The sequence below is a fragment of the Coenobita brevimanus genome, unplaced genomic scaffold (assembly GCF_032717465.1).
Source record: "Coenobita brevimanus isolate Jiangsu-jjx unplaced genomic scaffold, ASM3271746v2 jjx.HiC_scaffold_2664, whole genome shotgun sequence".
Taxonomy (NCBI): Eukaryota; Metazoa; Arthropoda; class Malacostraca; order Decapoda; family Coenobitidae; genus Coenobita; species Coenobita brevimanus.
Window position 1 is genome coordinate 559,105 of NW_027643614.1, and position 22,157 is coordinate 581,261.

Consider the following 22,157-nt stretch of genomic DNA (forward strand, 5'->3'; position numbering starts at 1 on the left):
AATTAATATAAAATTCTATGTAAACTTGTTCTATGGCATGAAGACTTGATTCTGGAGGGGGTGGCTACTAAAGGCTTCCATGACACCCTCTAAATTCATCATGCTGCCCTTTCTGTAACTCAAACCACCCTAATTCAAATACCTCTCCAGAACCGATATGAAGACACTGGTATCTATCTACAGCTGGATGCCTTAATCCCATAAGGGCTGGCCACAAACAAATCACCTCCATGTTGCCCTGTCCCCTGCCATTTCGCTGCCCTCTCCCCTGTTATACCAGGCACACATATAACCAAAGCCATATACCTGGAAATTAATAATGAAGATGATGCAGTTTTTAAGGTGACTCCCTAACATCTCCTCCTTAATGATTTATTTTTCAAACTACTCATTATTATCCCCTTGTTTGCTCCTTATGCCTTTTCAGTATCAACACAAACTGCATGAATAACACACAAGAATATAGTAAAGGAGCAGAATCAGAAATAAATCAGCAAGGAAGAGGTGTTCATACGCTTCCTAACCACATAAGAATATAGTAACCGGAGCAGAATCAGATATAAATTGGTAAGGAAGATGTGTCAGCAAGAACAAGAATATAGTAACGAAGCAGAATCAGAAATAAATTGGTAAGGGGGAGGTGTTAGTAAGATTCCTACACATACTAGAATATCACCCTAAGTAACCAAATACCCTTCCTGACCACCTAACTCCCCTGCGAAGGCCTCAACACACACACGTTTGGTCAATGTGCGTCTACCATCGGTGCTCCAAATACAAAATCATACACCACGTCACCATTGCTTCTATCTAATAAAAATCAATCTGAAACCAGTATACAAATCTGAAACTGGTATACACATCTGGAACCGGTATACACAAATCTGAAACCGGTATACACTTCTGAAACCAGTATTAAAAAACATGTACATCTATCACGCGGTTTCATGGCGGTCTTTTTCTGAGGCCTTGATGCAATTCCCAACTTTTTTCATCTCAGTTGACCTGCTTGTTTAATGACCTATGAACTGCATATTTTCATTACTAATTCCACTACTCATTTTTCCGCTAAATTCTCCAAGACTAGTATTGTGCTAATTTTATAGCTTCCATTTCATTACAGATCAAATGGTCTTGGTAGCTGATGCAGAAGATAACTGTCACTGTTCATCATCATCACCATCATCATTATCATCATCTAAAAAATCATCACCATCGTCACCCACATCATAATCTTCCTCCTCCTCCTCATCATCATCACCATCATCTTCATAATCATCACCATCCATTTCCTCCTTCACCTCCTCATCATCATCATCACCACCACCTCAAACTACAGTAGTGATGTACAGAAATTATAAGACATCAATCATGTCCATCACCAGTACTATCCTATCCTCTCATGGACCCAAATTTCATGCATATAAATCACCATCATCGTCATCCAGACCTCCTTTCCCACCCTACGGCAGGGTAATGAGTAGCAGCATCCAGACAGCCTAAGTTTGCCCAATTCAATAGGCCACACTTCCATTCACTCATCATTCAAGCCCACAGAATCCTGGCCCCATCACACAGGCTAAAAAATTTCACCAAGTTCTGTAGCTTCACTATATCTATCTGATAGAGCCAATATGAACACTGTCACATTAAAAAGGGGCGCCAAATCCCTAGTTATGCACTTCTCACAATATTCATCCAGCCAGCTCAGTCTCTTGTCAGTCCCCTAGCCTCAGCGACTTCCATACCTCTCTTCCTCACACACTCATCTACCATATCTCTCCACCTTCTCCTTGGCCTACCTTGCCTCCTTCCTCCTTCAAATTCGCTCAGATATACCTTTGTCACCAATCTATTGTTATCCATTCTCTCCACATGACCATACCACCTTCAGTGCACTAAGTCTTTCCAAAATTTCCAAAGCTACATAAAACCATCCAGTGCTAGAAATTGAGAAGCAGAAAGAGCCGCCATTAGGTGACCAAGGCTGATGCAAGTTAGAGCCTTTACAAACAAAACGATAGTACTAAGAATAAAGGCTTGTAAAAATTAAATGATCGTACAAAGAATACAAGCTTGTATAAATGAAATGATAGTACCAAGAATAAGGGCCGGTGCAGGTTTATATCCAAGGGGTGGTTGGGGTTTATTGCTCATGTAATGCCACTCAGGGATGAGTGAGGCCGGTCACTCGCTTAAATGTCAGGACCAACTTGCCTAGCCCCAGGCTCCTACACTCCTCATGGGGCAACATATGATTAGATGAAGGTCATGATGATGATAAACGAAACGACAGTACCAAGAATAAGGGCTTGTATAAACGACAAGATAGTCCTAAAAATAAGGGCTTATATAAATGACACGACAGAACTGTACCAAGAATAAGGGCTTGTATAAATGACACGATAGTACCAAGAATAAGGGATCATAGTCTCAGAGGTTAAGGAAGCTCCCTAACACCTATTCCTTAGTGATTTAAATTAGGACATGGTTGGTTAATATCCTCTTGTACATTATTTATACAGTCTGTGTTGATTTTAAAAGGATTTATGTAGCATAAAAGAGGACTGTAAGGTGTAATAAACAAAATAAATCACTTAGAAGAGTACAGTGATGTTAGAAGGATTTATGCAACAGAAAAGGAGTGAGGTGTGATAAAACAAAATAAATCACTTAGGAAATAATAATAATAATAATAATAATGATGATAATAATAAATCATCCATCATCCAATCCTACATCGGCCAATGAGGCAAGTTGATCCTAACATTTAAGATGAGAGTGACCAGCCTCACTCATCCCTGAATGGCATTACGTGAGCAATAAACTCCAAACACCCCTTGGATATAAACCTTCACCAGCTCAATCCAACTGGAACATCACAATTACCCACTAAGTCACCAGGCACAAAAATTTGGTTATATGATTACCATGTTCTGGTGTCAACATCTTTTTCCCTATGAAGAGTGAATATTGATGAGATGCAGTTTGGGTTTATGCCAGGTAGGGGGACCACTGATGCCATATTCATTGTTCGACAGCTTCAGGAAAAATATATTGGTAGGAGAAGGGATCTTTATTTTGTTTTTGTTGATTTGGAAAAGGCCTTTGACAGAGTCCCTAGAGAGGTGGTGAAGTGGGCAATGAGAAAGCTTGGCTTGGAGGAGTGGCTGGTTAGGGTGGTTATGGCCATGTATGTGGGTGCTCACACCCAGGTGAGAGTGAATGGAGATTTGAGTGATGAGTTTTCCGTGAATGTTGGTGTGCATCAGGGGTCAGTCTTGAGTCCCATGTTGTTTATCATGGTACTTGAAGCCCTTTCACGTGACTTTAGAAACGGACTCCCGTGGGAGTGGTTGTATGCTGATGATTTGGTGTTGATTGCAGAGAATGAAAGGGAGGCGGAGGAAAGGTTTAGGAAGTGGAGAGATGGTATGCGGCAAAAGGGTTTAAGGGTAAATGCAGATAAAACAAAAGTGATGATATCTAGGGTTGGTGGCGGTACTGTCAAAGACGAGGGAGAGTGGCCATGTGCAGTTTGCCACAAGGGCGTGGGAAGTAATTCCATCTTGTGCGGTGTGTGTGATAAATGGGTGCATAAGAGATGTAGTGGTATCAGAGGTAGACTGCGAGATAATGCTGATTTTATGTGTACGGCGTGCCGGGGTGAGCAGGTGGAGATCGTCAGACGTGAAAGAATTGAACTTGCTGGTGAATCTCTTGAGTGTGTGGAAGAGTTTTGTTATTTAGGAGACATGTTGTGTGCTGGAGGTGGGGCTGGAGCTACCTCTGTGGCTAGGGTGAGAAGTGGTTGGAAGAAGTTCAGGGAGCTCTTGACTCTCCTGACATTGAGGGGGCTCTCCCTACGTGCTAAGGGGTCTTTGTATGCAGCGTGTGTTAGAAGTGTAATACTGTATGACAGTGAGACCTGGGCAGTGAAGGAGGAAGACATTCGCCGGCTCAGACGTACAGAAATGACAATGATTAGGTGGATGTGCAGTGCGTCCCTGCGTCCCAGGCCTGGAGGGGCTGGGTTTACAATGGAAGAGTTGAGAGGTAGGATGGGACTGGAGTGTATTGGTGTTGTGATGAGGAGAGGTAGATTGAGGTGGTTTGGACATGTGGAGAGGATGGGGGATGATAGTTGGGTGGGGAAGGTGAGAAGTGTTAATATTGGGGGTGGGGTTATGAGAGGTAGACCGAGAAAGACATGGGACGAGGTCATTAAGTGTGACCTTAGGGTTAAGGGACTGAACAGGGAGGCTGCAATGGATCGTGCAGCATGGAGAGCCGCCATTAGGTGACCAAGGCCGACACATGCAAGCATGTTGGAGCCTTTAAAAACGAAACGAAACCTGAAGTTGTAGTATCACACATTGTACATAATAATTTTTAAAGCTGTTTAGTCATAATTAACAGTGTGTAATGAAGTGTGAATGATGAACAACCAAATATAATTTCGCTGTTAGCTGTGGTATAGAAAGAAGGTGGATGGCAGACCATAAGGGCCACCCTGTTTCAATTACAAAATGAAGGTTAGGAGAAGTGAAAAGATATCTGAATAGTGCGTAAGTGTAAAGTCCTGGGGAACCATTTATTATGTTGGTATATGTGAATGTACTTACTACCATTTTATAGAGGTGTATAATGTGCTAGTAGAGTTGTCATTTATTTCTACTTTTTGCATAAGCCCAGTGTATATGTAAATGCTCGGCACCTCACTTTTTAGCTGACCTCAGCACAGCGCCTTAGTCGGCTCGGAAAGCGTACAGCGTCAGAAGCCGTTTTATAGTTATAAAGGGAGGTGGTATCGCTCTTACATAACTCTCGGGTCGCAGTTATATTATTCTGTACCCAATAAAGAGAGATTTAATCTGCTCATTTCTGTCACCTTACGCTACCACTTAATAACAGACCAGCTTCCACCTTCTAGTGGCAGAGGACCTTTGGTGGGAAGTGTCGGGCAATGACGGCGAGTAGCTGACGTGTACTACAGACAGTGTCCTCGATCCAACACGATGGTCTACTTATACTAAAACAGCAGAACACATATTATTTATTGGTGCTAGCGGTGGCACGATATTTAGTGCTAGCCGTGTACCGATACAACCATCCAGCATGGTAAATGTTTCCCTGCTGTACAGGAAACCATTTGGCTTGTCGCTCAGTGTAGAGTCACCCACTGGCAGAAGGAAGGGGAAAGAATGAAGGAAAGGAAGACAGAAGAGGGGGTGTAAAGTCACCTGTAAGCAGAAGGATGAGGAAAGAATTAAGGAAAGAAAGAAGGATGGAGAAGAGGAAAGGGCAGACCCCTGAGAGCAGCTCTACATCGAGTGAGTGGATGGTGAGTGCTCCTACCTACCACAAATAATAATAAAAGTAATAATAATAAGTACTTTAATAACCCTGTCTCCTGCCATTTCACTGATCCCCCCCTCTCATACACTTCTCCATTCCTACCTTATCCTCAGTCTCCCCTTCCTTCTCCCTCAACTCCCTATGCCAAATGAGGAGGATGGTGGACCGTACGAGAAAGGGAACTTCTGGTTTCCTGTCCAGGCAGCTGGCTGGTATTAACGTGGCAGCTGGTTGGTATTAATTTGGCTTTCTTCTCCCCCCCTGCTCCCTCTCTGAAGGCGGTTTCCATGGCTCAGTCAACTCACACACCTGAAAATATACTACACATCAGTTCTTTCCTTTCAAACCTTGATTAACAAAAGTAGCTTGTTGGCTGCAAGAACATTATCATCTGGAGACAAAATGAGTTAAATAACTTGTCAATATCAAATGCAAGATGTTTTCAATAATAATTCATCCATCCATTCATCATTCAATCCTACATTGCCCCATGTGGAGCATAGGAGCCCGGGGCTAGGTAACTGGTCCCGACAATTATGATGAGAGTGACCAGCCTCAATCATCCCTGAGTGGCATTACATAAGCAATCAACCCCAACCACCCCTTCGATATAAACCTTCACCGGCGCAATCCAATTGGAACATCACAATTACCCACTAAATCACCAGGTGCCAAAATTTGGTTACATGGTTCCAACCCAGCATAGTAAATGGTTTCCTGGTGCACAGGAAACCATCTGACTTGTCACTCAGTGTAGTCACCCACAGGCTGAAGGAAGGGGAAAGAATGAAAGAAAGAAAGACAGAAGAGGGAATGTAAAGTCACCCGCAGGCAGAAGGACAAGGAAAGAATGAAGGAAAGAAAGACAGAAGAGAATAGAAGGAAAGAAGGATGGAGGAGAGGAAAGGGCACACACCCGAGAACAGCGCTACATCGAGTGAGTGGATGGTGAGTGCCCCCACCTACCACAAATAATAATAATAGTAATAATAATAACTACTTTAAGAATAACGAGAACTACTCTAAGTCTCAATGGCATGCCTAATGGGCCACATCCCCACACATCATTCAAGCCCCTGAAATCCTGATACCACAACACAGGCATAACTATCCACACACAGGAGGAGGCCGTAGCACGGGTCGAACAGGGTAGCACTCCCGAGGGGAATGGGAATGCTGGTGATAGGGAGAGCTGGAGCTCCTGTTTCACTAGCTATCTAACCATCCCCCTTTGCTGAACTTTTCAGTGTGACAGTAACATGGAGAGTACACCAGCATACCCTCCCAAACATTTCCTCTAACTATCTATGCACTACACCACATGCACTTTACATTTCACACTGCAGCTGTCCTGGCAGGGTGCCCCTTGGCCACTACCACAGCCACTGGTAAGCTGGTGGGCTAGGGGTCCCAGATCCATTGCCTGGACCTGGGACTGTGCAGTGAGTGGGACCTGTGCTGTGTCTGTCCCCCTTTATTAATACTGAAGATGACAAAACAAAATAAGTTTCAAAGCAAGCCTGAGGACAGTAAATCATCCATGGGGATGAGGGTGGGTTCATGGAATGTAGGAAGTTTGAGGGGAAGAGCAGGGAAAGGCGTTGAGGCATTCAGTAGGAGGTGGGTGGATGTGGCGTGTCCGGTACAGGGGTGGATCAGCCAGAAAGATTGTTGGGACGGATTGTTGCTATAAGTTGTTTTGGCAGGGGGGGACAGACGGATATGGAGGTGTTGGTGTGATGGTTGCGGAGAAATGGGTGGAATGTTATAAATGTTTTGAGAGTAAGCGATAGGATATTGGTACTGAAAATTCTGTTGGAAAGAAAGATAGCTGTGATTATATTGGCATATGCTCCACAGGCAGGATTGGATGAATCAGAGAAAGATAGATTTTGGGATGATTTAATACGTGTAGTGGGCGGTATGCGGAATGATGAGATAGTGATTTTGGGAGGGGACTTAAATGGTCATGTAGGTGAAGCAGCACAAGGTTATGAAGGAGTGCATGGGGGATGTGCATATGGTCTAAGGAATGCAGAAGGGGATAGGATACTCGAGTTTGGGGAGGCAACGGACATGATTGTATGCAACACATATTTTAGGAAAAGAGACAGTAGGTTAATTACGTATGAGTCTGGGGGAAATAGCAGTCAGATAGATTATTTTCTGGTTAGGAGGGCCGATAGGAGGTTAGTGAGGGATGTTAAAGGTATAGGAAGTGAGGAGTGTGTGTAGCAGCACAAACTATTGATTTGTGATATGGTGCTTAAAGAACAAGTGATGAAAAAGAGGACTTATGTACCTAGGAGGAAAATATGGAAGCTGAAAAACCAAGTAGTAAGGGATGCCTTCTATAGTGAGTTGAGGAGAGTGGTGACTGAACAGGGAGCTGTAGACAGAGGCGTTAATGAACAGTACAGAGCCATCAAGAACAATTTCTTGAGAGTTACTGATGTAACATGCGGCTGGACAAGAGGACCACCAAGACATAAAGTAACTTGGTGGTGGGATGAGGGTGTAGAAGCTGCAATTAAGGAGAAAAGAAGGCTTTTCCGGGAATGGAAGAAGGGTGGTAGCAAAGAGGAATATTTGGCTGCCAAGCGTTGGGCTAGGAGAGAGGTATACAGGGCAAAGTCTGAGTCACAGAGACAATTACTTGATAACCTAAATCATGGGGAAAGGAAAAATATATTTAGCGTGGCAGGTCAGGTGAACAGGGATAATCGGGATATCATAGGTGAGCAGTGTGTGAAGAATGATAAAGGAAAGGTAGTGGTGAACAGTGAGGATATTCAAGATGAATGGAGAGAGCATTATAACCGGTTGTTGAATGAGGAGTTTGACTGGGACAGGGAAGGTTTGGAGCCAGCAGATCCAGTGTCTGGCCCTTGGCCTTTGATTGATACTGCTACTGTGAGTGAGGCAATAGGCAGGATGAGGGTGGGGAAGGCAGCAGGTGTGTCTGGGTTGACTGCCGAAATGTTGAAGGCCTCAGGCGATATAGGGGTGAGTTTAGTCACTGACCTGATAAATAGGATTATTTATGAGGGTGTTGTCCCAGATGATTGGCTGAAGTGTGTAATTGTAAATGTGTATAAAGTGATGCCCTGGAAAGAGGAAATTACAGAGGTATAAAGCTTTTACATCAGATAATGAAGGTAATGGAGAGAGTTTTAGAAGGTATGATTAGAGAAAGAGTGAATATTGATGAGATGCAGTTTGGGTTTATGCCAGGTAGGGGGACCACTGATGCCATATTCATTGTTCGACAGCTTCAGGAAAAATATATATTGGTAGGAGAAGGGATCTTTATTTTGTTTTTCTTGATTTGGAAAAGGCCTTTGACAGAGTCCCTAGAGACGTGGTGAAGTGGGCAATGAGAAAGCTTGGCTTGGAGGAGTGGCTGGTTAGGGTGGTTATGGCCATGTATGTGGGTGCTCACACCCAGGTGAGAGTGAATGGAGATTTGAGTGATGAGTTTTCCGTGAATATTGGTGTGCATCAGGGGTCAGTCTTGAGTCCCATGTTGTTTATCATGGTATTTGAAGCCCTTTCACGTGACTTTAGAAACGGACTACCATGGGAGTTGTTGTATGCTGATGATTTGGTGTTGATTGCAGAGAACGAGAAGGAGGCGGAGGAAAGGTTTAGGAAGTGGAGAGATGGTATGGGGCAAAAGGGTTTAAGGGTAAATGCAGATAAAACAAAAGTGATGATATCTAGGGTTGGTGGCGGTACTGTCAAAGACGAGGGAGAGTGGCCATGTGCAGTTTGCCATAAGGGCGTGGGAAGTAATTCCATCTTGTGCGGTGTGTATGATAAATGGGTGCATAAGAGATGTAGTGGTATCAGAGGTAGACTACGAGATAATGCTGATTTTATGTGTACGGCTTGCCGGGGTGAGCAGGTGGAGATTGTCAGACGTGAAATGATTGAACTTGCTGGTGAATCTCTTGAGTGTGTGGAAGAGTTTTGTTATTTAGGAGACATGTTGTGTGCTGGAGGTGGGGCTGGAGCTACCTCTGTGGCTAGGGTGAGAAGTGGTTGGAAGAAGTTCAGGGAGCTCTTGCCTCTCCTGACATTGAGAGGGCTCTCCCTACATGCTAAGGGGTCTTTGTATGCAGCATGTGTTAGGAGTGTAATGCTGTATGGCAGTGAGACCTGGGCAGTGAAGGAGGAAGACATTCGCCGGCTCAGACATACAGAAATGACAATGATTAGGTGGATGTGTAGTGCGTACCTGCGTCCAAGGCCTGAAGGGGCTGGGTTTACAATGGAAGAGTTGAGAGGTAGGATGGGACTGGAGTGTATTGGTGTTGTGATGAGGAGAGGTAGCTTGAGGTGGTTTGGACATGTGGAGAGGATGGGGGATGATAATTGGATGAGGAAGGTGAGAAGTGTTAATATTGGGGCTGGCGTTATGAGGGGCAGACCGAGAAAGACATGGGACGAGGTCATGAAGTGTGACCTTAGGGTTAAGGGACTGAACAGGGAGGCTGCAATGGATCGTGCAGCATGGAGAGCCGCCATTAGGTGACCAAGCCCGACACATCTAAGCATGTTGGAGCCTTTAAAAACGAAAACGAAAACGAAACACATGCATTTCATAAAACCCATCCAATAATCCATCCAACTTATCAAGTTAAATAAGTGCTGTCAACCCTCATCATGTACTCCCCCATACAAATGTCATCCAATCATCATCTATCTGCTCAGCAAAGAATCTCACACACACCAAAATGAGATGCTGGTCTCTGGTTTGAATAAATCTACACTATCAGTCTACATATGGCCGGACCCCTTAATCCCGTAAGGGGTGGCCACAAACAAATTGCCTCTAAGTCGCCCTGTCTCCTGCCATTTCACTGATCCCCCCCTCTCATATACCATATACTTCTCCATTCCTACCTTATCCTCAGTCTCCCCTTCCTTCTCCCTCAACTCCCTATTCCAAATGAGGAGGATGGTGGACCGTAGGAGAAAGGGAACTTCTGGTTTCCTGTCCAGAAAGCTGGTTGGTATTAATTTGGCTTTCTTCTCCCCCCCTGCTCCCTCTCTGTAGGCGGTTTTCATGGCTCAGTCAACTCACGCACCTGAAAATATACTACACATTAGTTCTATCCTTTCAAACCTTGATTAACAAAAGTATCTTGTTGGCAGCAAGAACATTATCATCTGGAGACAACATGAGTTAAATAACTTGGCAATACCAAATGCAAGATGTTTTTAATAATAATTCATCCATCTATTCATCATCCAATCCTGCATTGCCCCATGTGGAGCACAGGGGCCCGGGGCTAGGCAACTGGTCCCGACATTTAAGATGAGAGTGACCAGCCTCAATCATTCCTGAGTGGCATTACATAAGCAATCAACCCCAACCATCCCTTAGATATAAACCTTCACAAGCTCAATCCAATTAGAACATCACAATTACCCACTAAGTCACCAGGCGCCAAAATCTGGTTATATGGTTACAACCCAGCATAATAAATGGTTTCCTGATATAGACATAATTTCCATCAGTAACCTTCAGAATAACACCAAGGTGTAATGTACAAAATAATTCGCTATGGAAAAGGTGTTAGGAAATCTCAAGTCACATATAAGATGGCCCAAAAGCTTATGACATCTAACCTCATATCCGATGACCTAACAGTAATGAGGGGGAAATGAAGACTAAAGCTCACCCTTTCAATTAGGAAAGGTTGCTTCCTAAATGAATAAAATTGCTTGTCGGTATCCACACTATAATGAACCCCTTCAATACGATGTCTACTAGATTTAATTATTGCAACTACCACGAGATATCATTCAACTTATGACATCTCAAAACTCTTCACCTTAAGTGGAACTGCCGAGACAGACAAAGAAAGAGACAGACGGAAGCAGAGACTAACAGAGAGACAGAGGCACAGGCAGAGGAAGATTTAGAGAGAGAGAGAGATTGGATCAGTTACAAGGACAGGGGAAACTGAGGAGAGGAAATCAGGTAAGGAGAAGGGTAGAAAGACCGAGAGAGAGACTGTGACAGAGAGAAGAAGGCAGAGACAGAGAACATGCAGAGTGCATGCAACTGAATGACGTAAACGTGAGAGGATGCGGGGTTTGGAAGTGGACGAAATGGAACGATTCTTTCAGTCCAAAATGGAAGAGGCTTAAAGAGTGCATGGGATGGGAGCAAAAAAGAGGAAGGAGAAAATAAGTTACTTAATGACCAAGTGTAAGATGGTGAATTGAAGTAGGAAATGCAAATGTGGAAGACAGGAAGACAAAAGATTATTAATGAGAAGCAGTGGAAAACAGTGATCTCAAAGCAGGAAATGCATACATGGAAGGCAAGACAATGCTTGATAGTGTCCTGGTACCAACACAGACGTCAGGCAGTGAAATCTGAACAGTGATAGCGAGGTAAACAAAGAATATTTACACTCCCATTATATTTTGCATTCTGAAGTAAGGCGAAGAGCTGTGAAATACAACACTTTCTGTTTAAATTTTAACAATTGAACAGAAGACAGAGCTGTGAAATAACTATGCACCTCACATTTCAAGAAATATATTATATTTAACCTTTTTTTTAGCATAAACATATAATTTGGCTACTCAGAACTATCATACACGCTGAAATGTATGGGAATATACTATTTGGTTTCAGTTTCATGGATGGGAGAGAGTTCGTTACCTTTCTGTTTGATTTAGTTCAGGAAGACAGCTGTTCAGGAGAGGAGCATAAACACCCCAAAAGGGAGAGAGAGAGAGAGAGAGAGAGAGTATATATTTTTCCTTATAGAAAACATCTCACACACCCGAAACACACACATATACACACTCAAACAGACAGACACACACACAAACTCATACTTGTATACCGAACCGGCGAAACTTGGACTGTTACACCCGTAGACTCTCAGAGAGCATAATTTCTTATATAGCGATTTTATGGGCGACCGAAAGTTAGGTTAGGTCACTTTGGGCAGGGTTTGGTCTGATTAGATAATTTTTGGTTGGGTTGGGTTCAGATCGACTAGATATAGACGGATTAGGTTAGATTGCTTTAGAATAGCTCGGTTTTGATATATTTTGGGTTGGGTTCTATTGGGTTGGGTTAGGCTGGGTTAGGTTCGGTTGGATTAGGCTATTTCATGCTTGACTGGGTTTCGTTTGGTCGGGTATGGTATGGTTAAGTGAGACTGGGTAGGATTAGCCAGGGTTAGATGCGGTCAGGCTGCATCAGAATTAGTTAGTTTAGGTATGGGGAGGTTACGTGAGATAGTGAGATTCAATACAATTAGACTGGGTTAGGTGAGGTTAAGTTAGATTAGTTTGGGTTATTTTAGGTTGAATTAGGTCACTCGAGGTTAGGCCAGGTTCAGTTCGAGCAAATATGGATAGGTTAGGCGAGACTGGCCTAAAATAAGATTCGGAAAACGTTATAAACACAACCCACTCCTCCCATCTAATTCTGTGACCTACGTCTTGGCTTCAGGCTTTCTCTCCCTATTTCACTCTCTCGTAAAAGTCTTGGTCCCTGTCGAAACGCCGAAATTTACTGCATTGTCAAAGTGGTTTATGCATTGCGGTCTTTTGTTGGTCGGTCCTTCCAAAGTCAAGTATCGCGGAGGTGGACGTGGTTGTGTGTGTGTGTGTGTGTGTGTGTGTGTGTGTGTGTGTGTGTGTGTGTGTGTGTGTGTGTGTGTGTGTGTGTGTGTGTGTGTGTGTGTGTGTGTGTGTGTGTGTGTGTGTGTGTGTGTGTGTGTGTGTGTGTGTGTGTGTGTGTGTGTGTGTGTGTGTGTGTGTGTGTGTGTGTGTGTGTGTGTGTGTGTGTGTGTGTGTGTGTGTGTGTGTGTGTGTGTGTGTGTGTGTGTGTGTGCGTGCGTGCGTGCGTGCGCGCGCGCGCGTGTAGTTGTGCGTGTGTGCTTCGTGTTCCATGTATTTTCTGTTTCTTGTGTTCCGATTTAAGTCTGTTTTATATATTTTGTTTGTGCTTTGTGTTACTGCAGATTTATGTGGTTGAATTGAGAGGTATATGAGCGAGGGGGGCGTGAGTTGGGGGGAGGGTAGTCAAATGGTGGGTGACAGAGCGACTTGGAGGCGTTTTGTCTGCGGCCACCATTTGCGGGATTAGGGCGTCGGGCTATAGACAGATAGATAGATGTTTCGTGTGACTGAAGGTGAACTGCTTAAGAGCAGTACCTTTTATAGTAACGATTATTTCTTCCTGAATACAGCAAATGTTTTTAGTGTATTTCGCTCTCTGGACGATTGTATAAGGTCTTCTTGGAAAGTACTAGAATTACAAAGATTGCAGTCGATACAGTCTTATGCGTGATGAGTGGTATGTGTGGTGTGGTGTGGTGTAGTATGGTGTGTGGTACGGGTGTGGTATGGTGTGGTGCTGCGCAGTGTAGTGTGGTGTGACCAAGGTGAGAGGTATCGTGTGATGTGGGCGGGGTGAGCGGTGATATGTGATGCTGTTTGGTGCAATGTGTTGTGATGTGTTGTGTTGTGGTGTGTTGTTCTGTGTTGTGGTGTGGTACAATGACATGCGGTTTGGTGCAGTGTGGTGCGTTGCGGTGTGGTGTTTTTAGGTGTGACGTGGTTTGATTTGGTGTGGTTTGGTGTTTGGTGTGATGTGGTGTTGTACAGTGTGGTATGGTTCAGCGTGGTGTGGCGCAGTGTGGAGTGGTGTGGTGTGACGCGGTGCAGTGCAGTGTGGTGCGGTTCGGTGTGGTGTGACGCGGTGCAGTGCAGTGCGGTGCGGTTCGGTGTGGTGTGGTGTGGTGTGGTTTGTAGAGTATGATGTGATATGGCTTGGTGTGGTGTGGTTTGGTGCGTTATTGTATGGTGCTGAGCAGTGTTTTATGGTGTAGTCAGCCTGGTGTGATGTAGTGCACAGTGGCGTGTTGTAGTGTAGTGTGTGGTGTGCTGTAACGGAGCGTGGTGTAGGTCAGTGTGTTGTATTGTGGTGTCGTGAGGTGGTGTGAGGTGTGAGGTATTGTCAGGCGTGTTGAAGTGTGGTGTGGTGAGGAGTGGTGTGGGTTAGTTTGATGTGATGTCGCGTGATGTGGTGTGGTGCACTGTGGTACAATGGCGTGTGGTGTCGTGTGGTGTGGTGTGATGAGTGTGGTGTGATGCGGGTGGTATGAGCGGTGTATTGTGGTAGGATGCTGTGTGGTGTGGTGAGGCGCTGGGGTGAGTTTAGTGATGTGGTACGGCGCTGAGGCGAGCTTATCCTAGTGGCGTGGTGCCGTGTGGTGTGAGGCAGTGTAGTGTGATGTTGTGTGACAGTCTGGTGTAGTGGTGTGATGTGTGATGCAGTATGATGTGGTGTGGTGTGGTTTGCTGTGGTGTGGTGGGATACTGTGGTGTGGAGGTGTGGGGGTGTGTGGGAGCCAGCAGGTGTCCACTGTGGCGCGGGACACCAACAGGTTCACCCCCACACTTTACGTTTAAAATAGTCCCCCACCCAGCCTTGGTCACGTTCAGGGTTCACACACCCCTGAATACAAATACCTTCCTCAAACTTCACAAATCAACATACATACCACACACACAAATACAATATCTACATTTAAACCAGCTCTGCTGTAGGGCCTTGCTGTGGATGTCACTGACTGCACGGCGCAATTGTTCCTCGCGCGGTGTGGTGGGTGAGGAATTGTCCCTTCTCCCCCTTGGGGCTAAGATGCGAATGACCGTGTTAGAGTGGATGGGTAAGTGTCGACCTGTCTCGGCTCCCCCCTTTCCTTGGGGGAAGCAGCCTGGGTATATATATATATATATATATATATATATATATATATATATATATATATATATATATATATATGTGTGTGTGTGTGTGTGTGTGTGTGTGTGTGTGTATGTATGTGTGTGTATGTGTGTGTGTGTGTGTGTGTGTGTGAAACCCTTTCATATCTAAAAGTCTCTTCAAAGCCATCATATGGAGACAGTAAGAGTGAAATAAAAGAAAAAATGTCATCTCACAGGAGAGGTAAAATCCTTTCAGGCCGGAGTGCTTAAAAAGGACGCGATAGCATCTCAAGGAAAGGTTGTGTCTGTCTGTCTCATTAACGTTTTGGGATGCGAGGTACTTCATTCCCGGCGACATGAGCGAGGCCACACCACACCATCCAAAGCCACTCTCTCTTACCACATGACGCCAAAGGCATAATCAATGGGTCTTGAAGCTCCAGCATCTATTATATTTGTATCCAGTTAATTTATTTTTACTAACTCCAAACGATATGGTTCAGTTTGGGAGAGAGTTTTCAAGAGGGGTTTGATACTCGTATAACCTTCATTAACACCTCCCCCAGAAAAAAAAAAAGTCCAACGGTATTCTCAGTTGGATAAAATCGTCTGCAAATAGAAAGAAATACCTAAAAAACTGTGAGTAGTTTGATAGAATTTATAATTACGAAATCTGTGTAAGTTGCGGCGATCTATCCTTGGAATGTTATGACTTGTCTCAGGTAAAAATAATCACCTGATGTTAATTTGAATACAATAGTTGTGTCCATACCAGCTTAAGGATAATCGAAAGTTACCAACGATTATACTGACAGACTTCTCAGAGCTGAATAACCTTGTATTAGCCTGACTAAAATACCCAGATGCATCCACGGCTGCGATGTGGTTAATATTCTTAGAGGCTGATCAGAATATAACAGATTTGATACTGTGCTGGAAATAACAGTCTACCTTTCAGCCTGACGAATTATTTAGCGTTTCTTTCTGTTGTTCAGGGAACTGTGAATATATAGAGGTTTTTGTCTGACACCTCATCCAGTGAAATGTGATCGGAACCAAAAAGCTCCTTCATCTCTGTCCCTATTCATCAACCACTCGTCCACCTCTCCGTCCTATACTACCCATCTGTTTTCATCATCATTGATCTAGATTAACCTTTCTTCTCCTCGCAACTACTCCACTCTACATCTTCCCTTGTGTATTCCCTACATGTTCTATCCACGATCGTCTTGGCCTTCCTCTCTTCTTCCAACCATTACACTCTCATACATACTTCTCTTTGTGCTGTACTATCTTACATTGTTTGTTCACCCAGCTCTTTCCCAACTTTTCATTCATCTATCTTCACCCACATGCTCTCTCCTTCATGTACTCCTTGGCTTTTCTTTCCATCGACGTTGTTATTGGCCTACCTATTTTTTGTCCTTTATACTTCATCACTCATATGCACCTTCCCTCACGGACTTTTTGTCTGTCCACCACCTCATTATTTATAATCTGTCTCTCCTCCCAACTATCTATAACACAGCAGAACATCTATTCCACCAAAGTCAGTGGAGGGTAATGTTATCACTGGTGTCCGTCCGTAGAGTTGGGACGCTTGGGCGGGCGCAGAGATTTTGTTTCTGGAGCAAATCTCAGAAAGTATTAAATGCAGTCATGAACTTTCATTATCGAACACTGTCACTTCAGTTTGTTCTTTGCCTCCGTCCCCTTTCTCTCTGTAATCCCTCTTTCATATATATTTCTTATGTACTCCCTCACTTCTATCCTTCCACCTTGCTCTTGGTCCACCTCTCTTTCCACGCCAATCTCTTACTCCCCATTACCTTCCTATGACCAAACCACATCAGTGTTGCTGAAAGTAAAGGAAGAAAAACTGAACTGCTGCAGCCAGATTGTGTGTGCGCGGGGAAGGATACGTACGTACGTGTGTGTGTGTGTGTGTGTGTGTGTGTGTGTGTGTGTGTGTGTGCGTGCGTGTGTGCGTGCGTGCGTGCGTGCGCGTGCGTGCGTGCGTGTGTGTGCGTGCGTGCGTGTGTGTGTGTGTGTGTGTGTGTGTGTGTGTGTGTGTGTGTGTGTGTGTGTGTGTGTGTGTGTGTGTGTGTGTGTGTGCTTCGTGCTCCATGTGTTTTCTGTAACTGTTGCTCCGTTTTTCGTCTGTTTTATATATTTTGTTTGTACTTTGTGTTACTGCAGCTTTATATGCTTGTATGTCCCGTGTGACTAAAGGTGAACTGCTTAAGAACAGTTCCTTTTATAGATACGATTGCTTCTTCATGAATACAGCAAATGTTTTCAGTTTATTTCCCTCTGTGGACGATTATATAAGAGCGTCGTGGAAAATACTGGAATTAGAAAAACTGCAGTAGATACAGCCTTTTTTACCAGATATCCTGCCCAAGTTTCATTAGCAGATACGTTGTCCAAGTTGAATAAAATCGTCTGAAGTAAGAATAAGCTTGAAGAGACGTTGCTGTACTGAAAGTCGTTGGATATGCCTTGTTTTATGTCTAATCGTATGTGGCTGCGAGATAACAGACTCAGGTTCAGTCTTTTATGGCAAGCGTTAATAGATATCTCAGTGCTTTCTTTAATATGGAGGTTAATATATCACTGGAATGTTTCTAAAGCTTTCCGCCTCCTCTCAAGTAAACATGTTTACTGTGTATTACACTCTCCCAATTGATAGCATAACTGGTGTGTTAACAGATCCCCACCTCTCAGGCAAGGGTGTTTACTCGTCTCTGTTACATGGGTGTCTATTACACACGTCCTATTGGTAATCTGTTGATGGTATGTTTTTCAAAGCCTCCCACCTGTCTCTCGTGCAACGGTGTTTATTATCTATTACACTCCTCTTATTACTGATGTGTCAAGAGCATGTTTTTAGATTCCGACCTCCCTGGTGCAAGGCTTTTTACTGATGATTACACACACGATATTGGGAGTCGTACTTCTCTCTGATTATACGATGACAACTCTCTCAAATCATGCATGGTCTTCTCATAGCCTTCATCAGCCTCTGAACCACGTAGTCTCGTCTGCTTATACTTGCACTCCTCATTAGTCCTAATCAGACCTCAGAGCTACCTATCCAAGCCGTATATTACTGTTATCCTGTGTTCTTTTTATCGTTCTTCTTTTTTTTCACTTTTTCTGGCCCCATTCATGCCTTTCTGCGTTTTGTTTCAGTCTTTTGCTCTCTTTATCTCATACTCTGTTTTTTTTTGGTTTTACTCTCTGCTCTTTCTCTGTTATCCTACCTCTTTATCTCTCGTATCCCTGCCACGGTTCGTCAATTAAATATTTCACGGTTGATTATGCAGATACGAGGCTGTAAATAATGACTAGGCAAGATGATATATTGTAGCCGTTGCGAATCAGACAGACATATATGGTAAAAGGTGAAACATAAACTTACATCTGCACTTGTAAATTGAGCTGGGGTAAAGAGAGAGAGAGAGAGAGAGAGAGAGAGAGAGAGAGAGAGAGTACATATTTTTCCTTATAGAAAACATCTCACACACCTTAAACACACAGACACACACACACACACACAAGATGGATACCAAGCTTAAGGGACCTAAGCTACGAAAAAAGACTAAATAAACTGAATCTACCAACACTACAGGAGAGAAGGAAAAGAGGTGACATGATATTGCTATATATGTGCATATCAGGAAAGGAGAAAATAGACATAAATGATTACTTAACATATGGAGAAGCATCAGCAAGAGGACACTGCAAAAAACTGCTTAAGAAGAGAGGTGATAAAGACGTAAGGAAATTCAGTTTCCCAAACAGAGCAATTGATCAATGGAATGCACTACCGAATGAAATAGTGTGTGCCAAAACAATTCACAAATTTAAGGATATGTACGATAAATATGGTTTAAGACACTCTCTCGTAAAAGTCTTGGTCCCTGTCGAAACGCCTAAATTTACTGCATTGTCAAAGTGGTTTATGCATTGCGGTCTTTTGTTGGTCGGAGCCCTCCAAAGTCAAGTATGACAGGAGGTGGACGTGGTTTTGTGTGTGTGTGTGTGTGTGTGTGTGTGTGTGTGTGTGTGTGTGTGTGTGTGTGTGTGTGTGTGTGTGTGTGTGTGTGTGTGTGTGTGTTGTGTGCTTCGTGTTCCATGTATTTTCTGTATCTGGTGTTCCGATTTAAATCTGTTTTATATATTATGTTTGTGCTTTGTGTTACTACGGCTTTATGTGCTTGTATGTTTCGTGTTTCGTGAGATTAAATGTGAACTGCTTAAGAGCAGTAAAGTCATGGACAGAGAAACCTGGACACTCAAGGGCTGTGCTGAGAAATTCTCTTTCCCATTCGATTTTTCCATTAAATCTTCTTCCATATAAACCGTACCCCGCACCCCCTTCCTTGCCTCAAGAGACAAGTGACCACTCCTCACCTCACCCGCCCGCCCTCCCTCCCTCCATACATCCCGTCATCCCCCCCCCCCGTCTCTCTCTCTCTCTCTCTCTCAAAGGTTCTGTAAGGTGAATAATAACGTCAATGCAAAGTATACGTTTACTGATATAATTATTATAAAATAAATAAAGCATTTTAGTATAAAATAAATAAAGCATTTTAACACATTTAAAGATAACTGCAATTAGCGGGTAGACAAATGTAGCCAGCTTTTAAGCGGCGTGCATACACTCTGCCTCTCAACATTTGCTTTTCTCCTTTCTTCTCTCCCTTCCTCATCTACTCGGTCTGTCTGTCTATCTGTCTCAGTATCTGATTTCCTCCTTTCTTCTGTCCCTGTTACTTTCTCTTAACACCTTCCCTCATTCTCTCTCTCTCTCTCTCTCAGTCAGTATCGAATCCAACCTCCTTTATTTCCATTTTCCAATCACTTCTTGCAGGCGGTTTGGCACAGACCTGACATGATTATTATTTATCCGTCTGCTTATCTATTCCTACCTATCTGTCTGCCTGTGTTTTTCTGTCGATCGATTTACGTATATATATATATATATATATATATGAAGAGAGCATTGAATGTGAGAGGGATGTTTGTAGAGCAAGGAAGAGTGGCTGTGCGTGATAGAAATGAATGGAGAGAAATTGTGAATGAATAAATGATGACGCAGCCTTGGGGGGATATTCTCCTACATTTGTCTGATCAGCTGATCAGGCAGATGCGGGTAAAGGGATGGGTCTATTATGATGTGGCAGGTGTAAACCAGCTCTGCTGTAGGGCCTTGCTGTGGATGTCACTGATTGCACGGCGCAATTGTCCCTCGTGCGGTGTGGTGCGGTGAGGAATTGTTCCTTCTCCCCCTTGGGGCTAAGATACGAATGACCGTGTTAGAGTGGATGAGTAAGTGTCGACCTGTAGGCTGTAACATATATCAACTTTAAGGAACGTCAGTTATACAGAGATGGAGAAGTGATAGACAAATTTAACATCATGTGTTTTTAGTAAGACCACAGCAACAACTCACCCAAACCATCAACATATTAACTTGGAACATAAATGCTGTGCGAACCAAGCTGGAGAAGAATGAGGTGCAAAGATTGTTATTAAAGTTTGATGTTGTCAGCCTAAATGAGACAAAAACACAACTGTCTGTGCATTTGCCAGGATTTGTGACGTTCAGGTGTGTGAATAATGTTTCAACTCATCGGGGAGGTACAGTTGTGTTGGTAAAAAATTATTTAGCAGGTTATGTAGAGAGCGTTGATTACGGAATACAGGATCAAGTATGGATGAAATTTAAATGTATTCCTAATGTAATATTTGGGTTTTGTTATATTCCACCACATGATTCTGAGTATTTTTCTTACAATTCATTTGCCTCAATCCAAGAAAAGATTATTGATGGTGATTGTAGGTGTGTAATTATAGGCGATCTTAATTCCAGATTTGGTAAATATGTTCGGGAGTTACCTTCCCGTAGTGATATTCCTGATGCCTATATGTATTGCTACCCAGTTATACACGACACTATAAATGCCCCTAATGACAATGCTTATGTACTATCTACGATTTGCATAGACAACAAGATGTTGGTACTAAATAACATAAAGACGACGACTAATCATTTTAAAGGTGATCTGACTTTTCGTAAAGGAGGTAGTTGGGTGTCAGAGTTGGATGTGTGTGTGGTACCGTGTGGATTGGTTGATGATATTAAATCCTTGTGTGTGCATAATATGGAATGTTTGCCATCGGATCATGCTCCCGTTAGCATTGAGGTAAATATCCCAGTTACTAGTGTAGACTCCCTATACCGCCGTGCATGTCACCTTGGAGGTCATGCATCGCTGTTAAATGTCAGGGAGAGTAGTTCGGTGGCTCGCAGTCCAATTAAGTTTTCAACAATAGATTTGGATATGTTTCGAAATAATGTACAAAATCTTGATGTTCCCAATTGCGAGGATGAACATAATATAGATAATCTTGCTCATAATATTGCTGATGCTTTGTACGAATGTGCAAGAGCTAGCCGAAGCGCTGTGGGCGTTCTCGGTGGTGGTGGTGGTGATAGTAGCTTATCCCGCTGGGAGAGGATGATGCAGGACAGGGATGATAGACGGGTGTGGCAGGCAATCAGTTGGAAGGGAGACTTAAATGATGAATTACAGGCTAACAATAGACCCTTTGATGAAGAATTTCGTGGCTACTATGAAGAGTTAATGAATATTGATATAGATAATCTTGATGAATGCCGACATAGCAATGTAACTATACCTGTGTTAGATAACCCCATCTCCCCTGCAGAGGTTAATGCACAAATGAGTAAGCTCAAAGCAGAAAAAGCTTGTGGGCCAGATGGCATTGCACCAGGGATTTTTAAGCTGTTGCCTGCCCAGTGGATAATGCTTATTGTTAATATGTTTAATGTGATATTCTCTAACGCACAATATCCTGCACTTTGGACTAGGGCCAAGTTGATTACTATTTTTAAGAAAGGGAATAGAAAGGATGTTAAGAATTATAGAGGTATAAGTATAATAGATAGCATCTCCAAACTCTATGATATGGTGTTGTGCTCCCGTTTGGAGATGTGGTTTAAGCCGTAT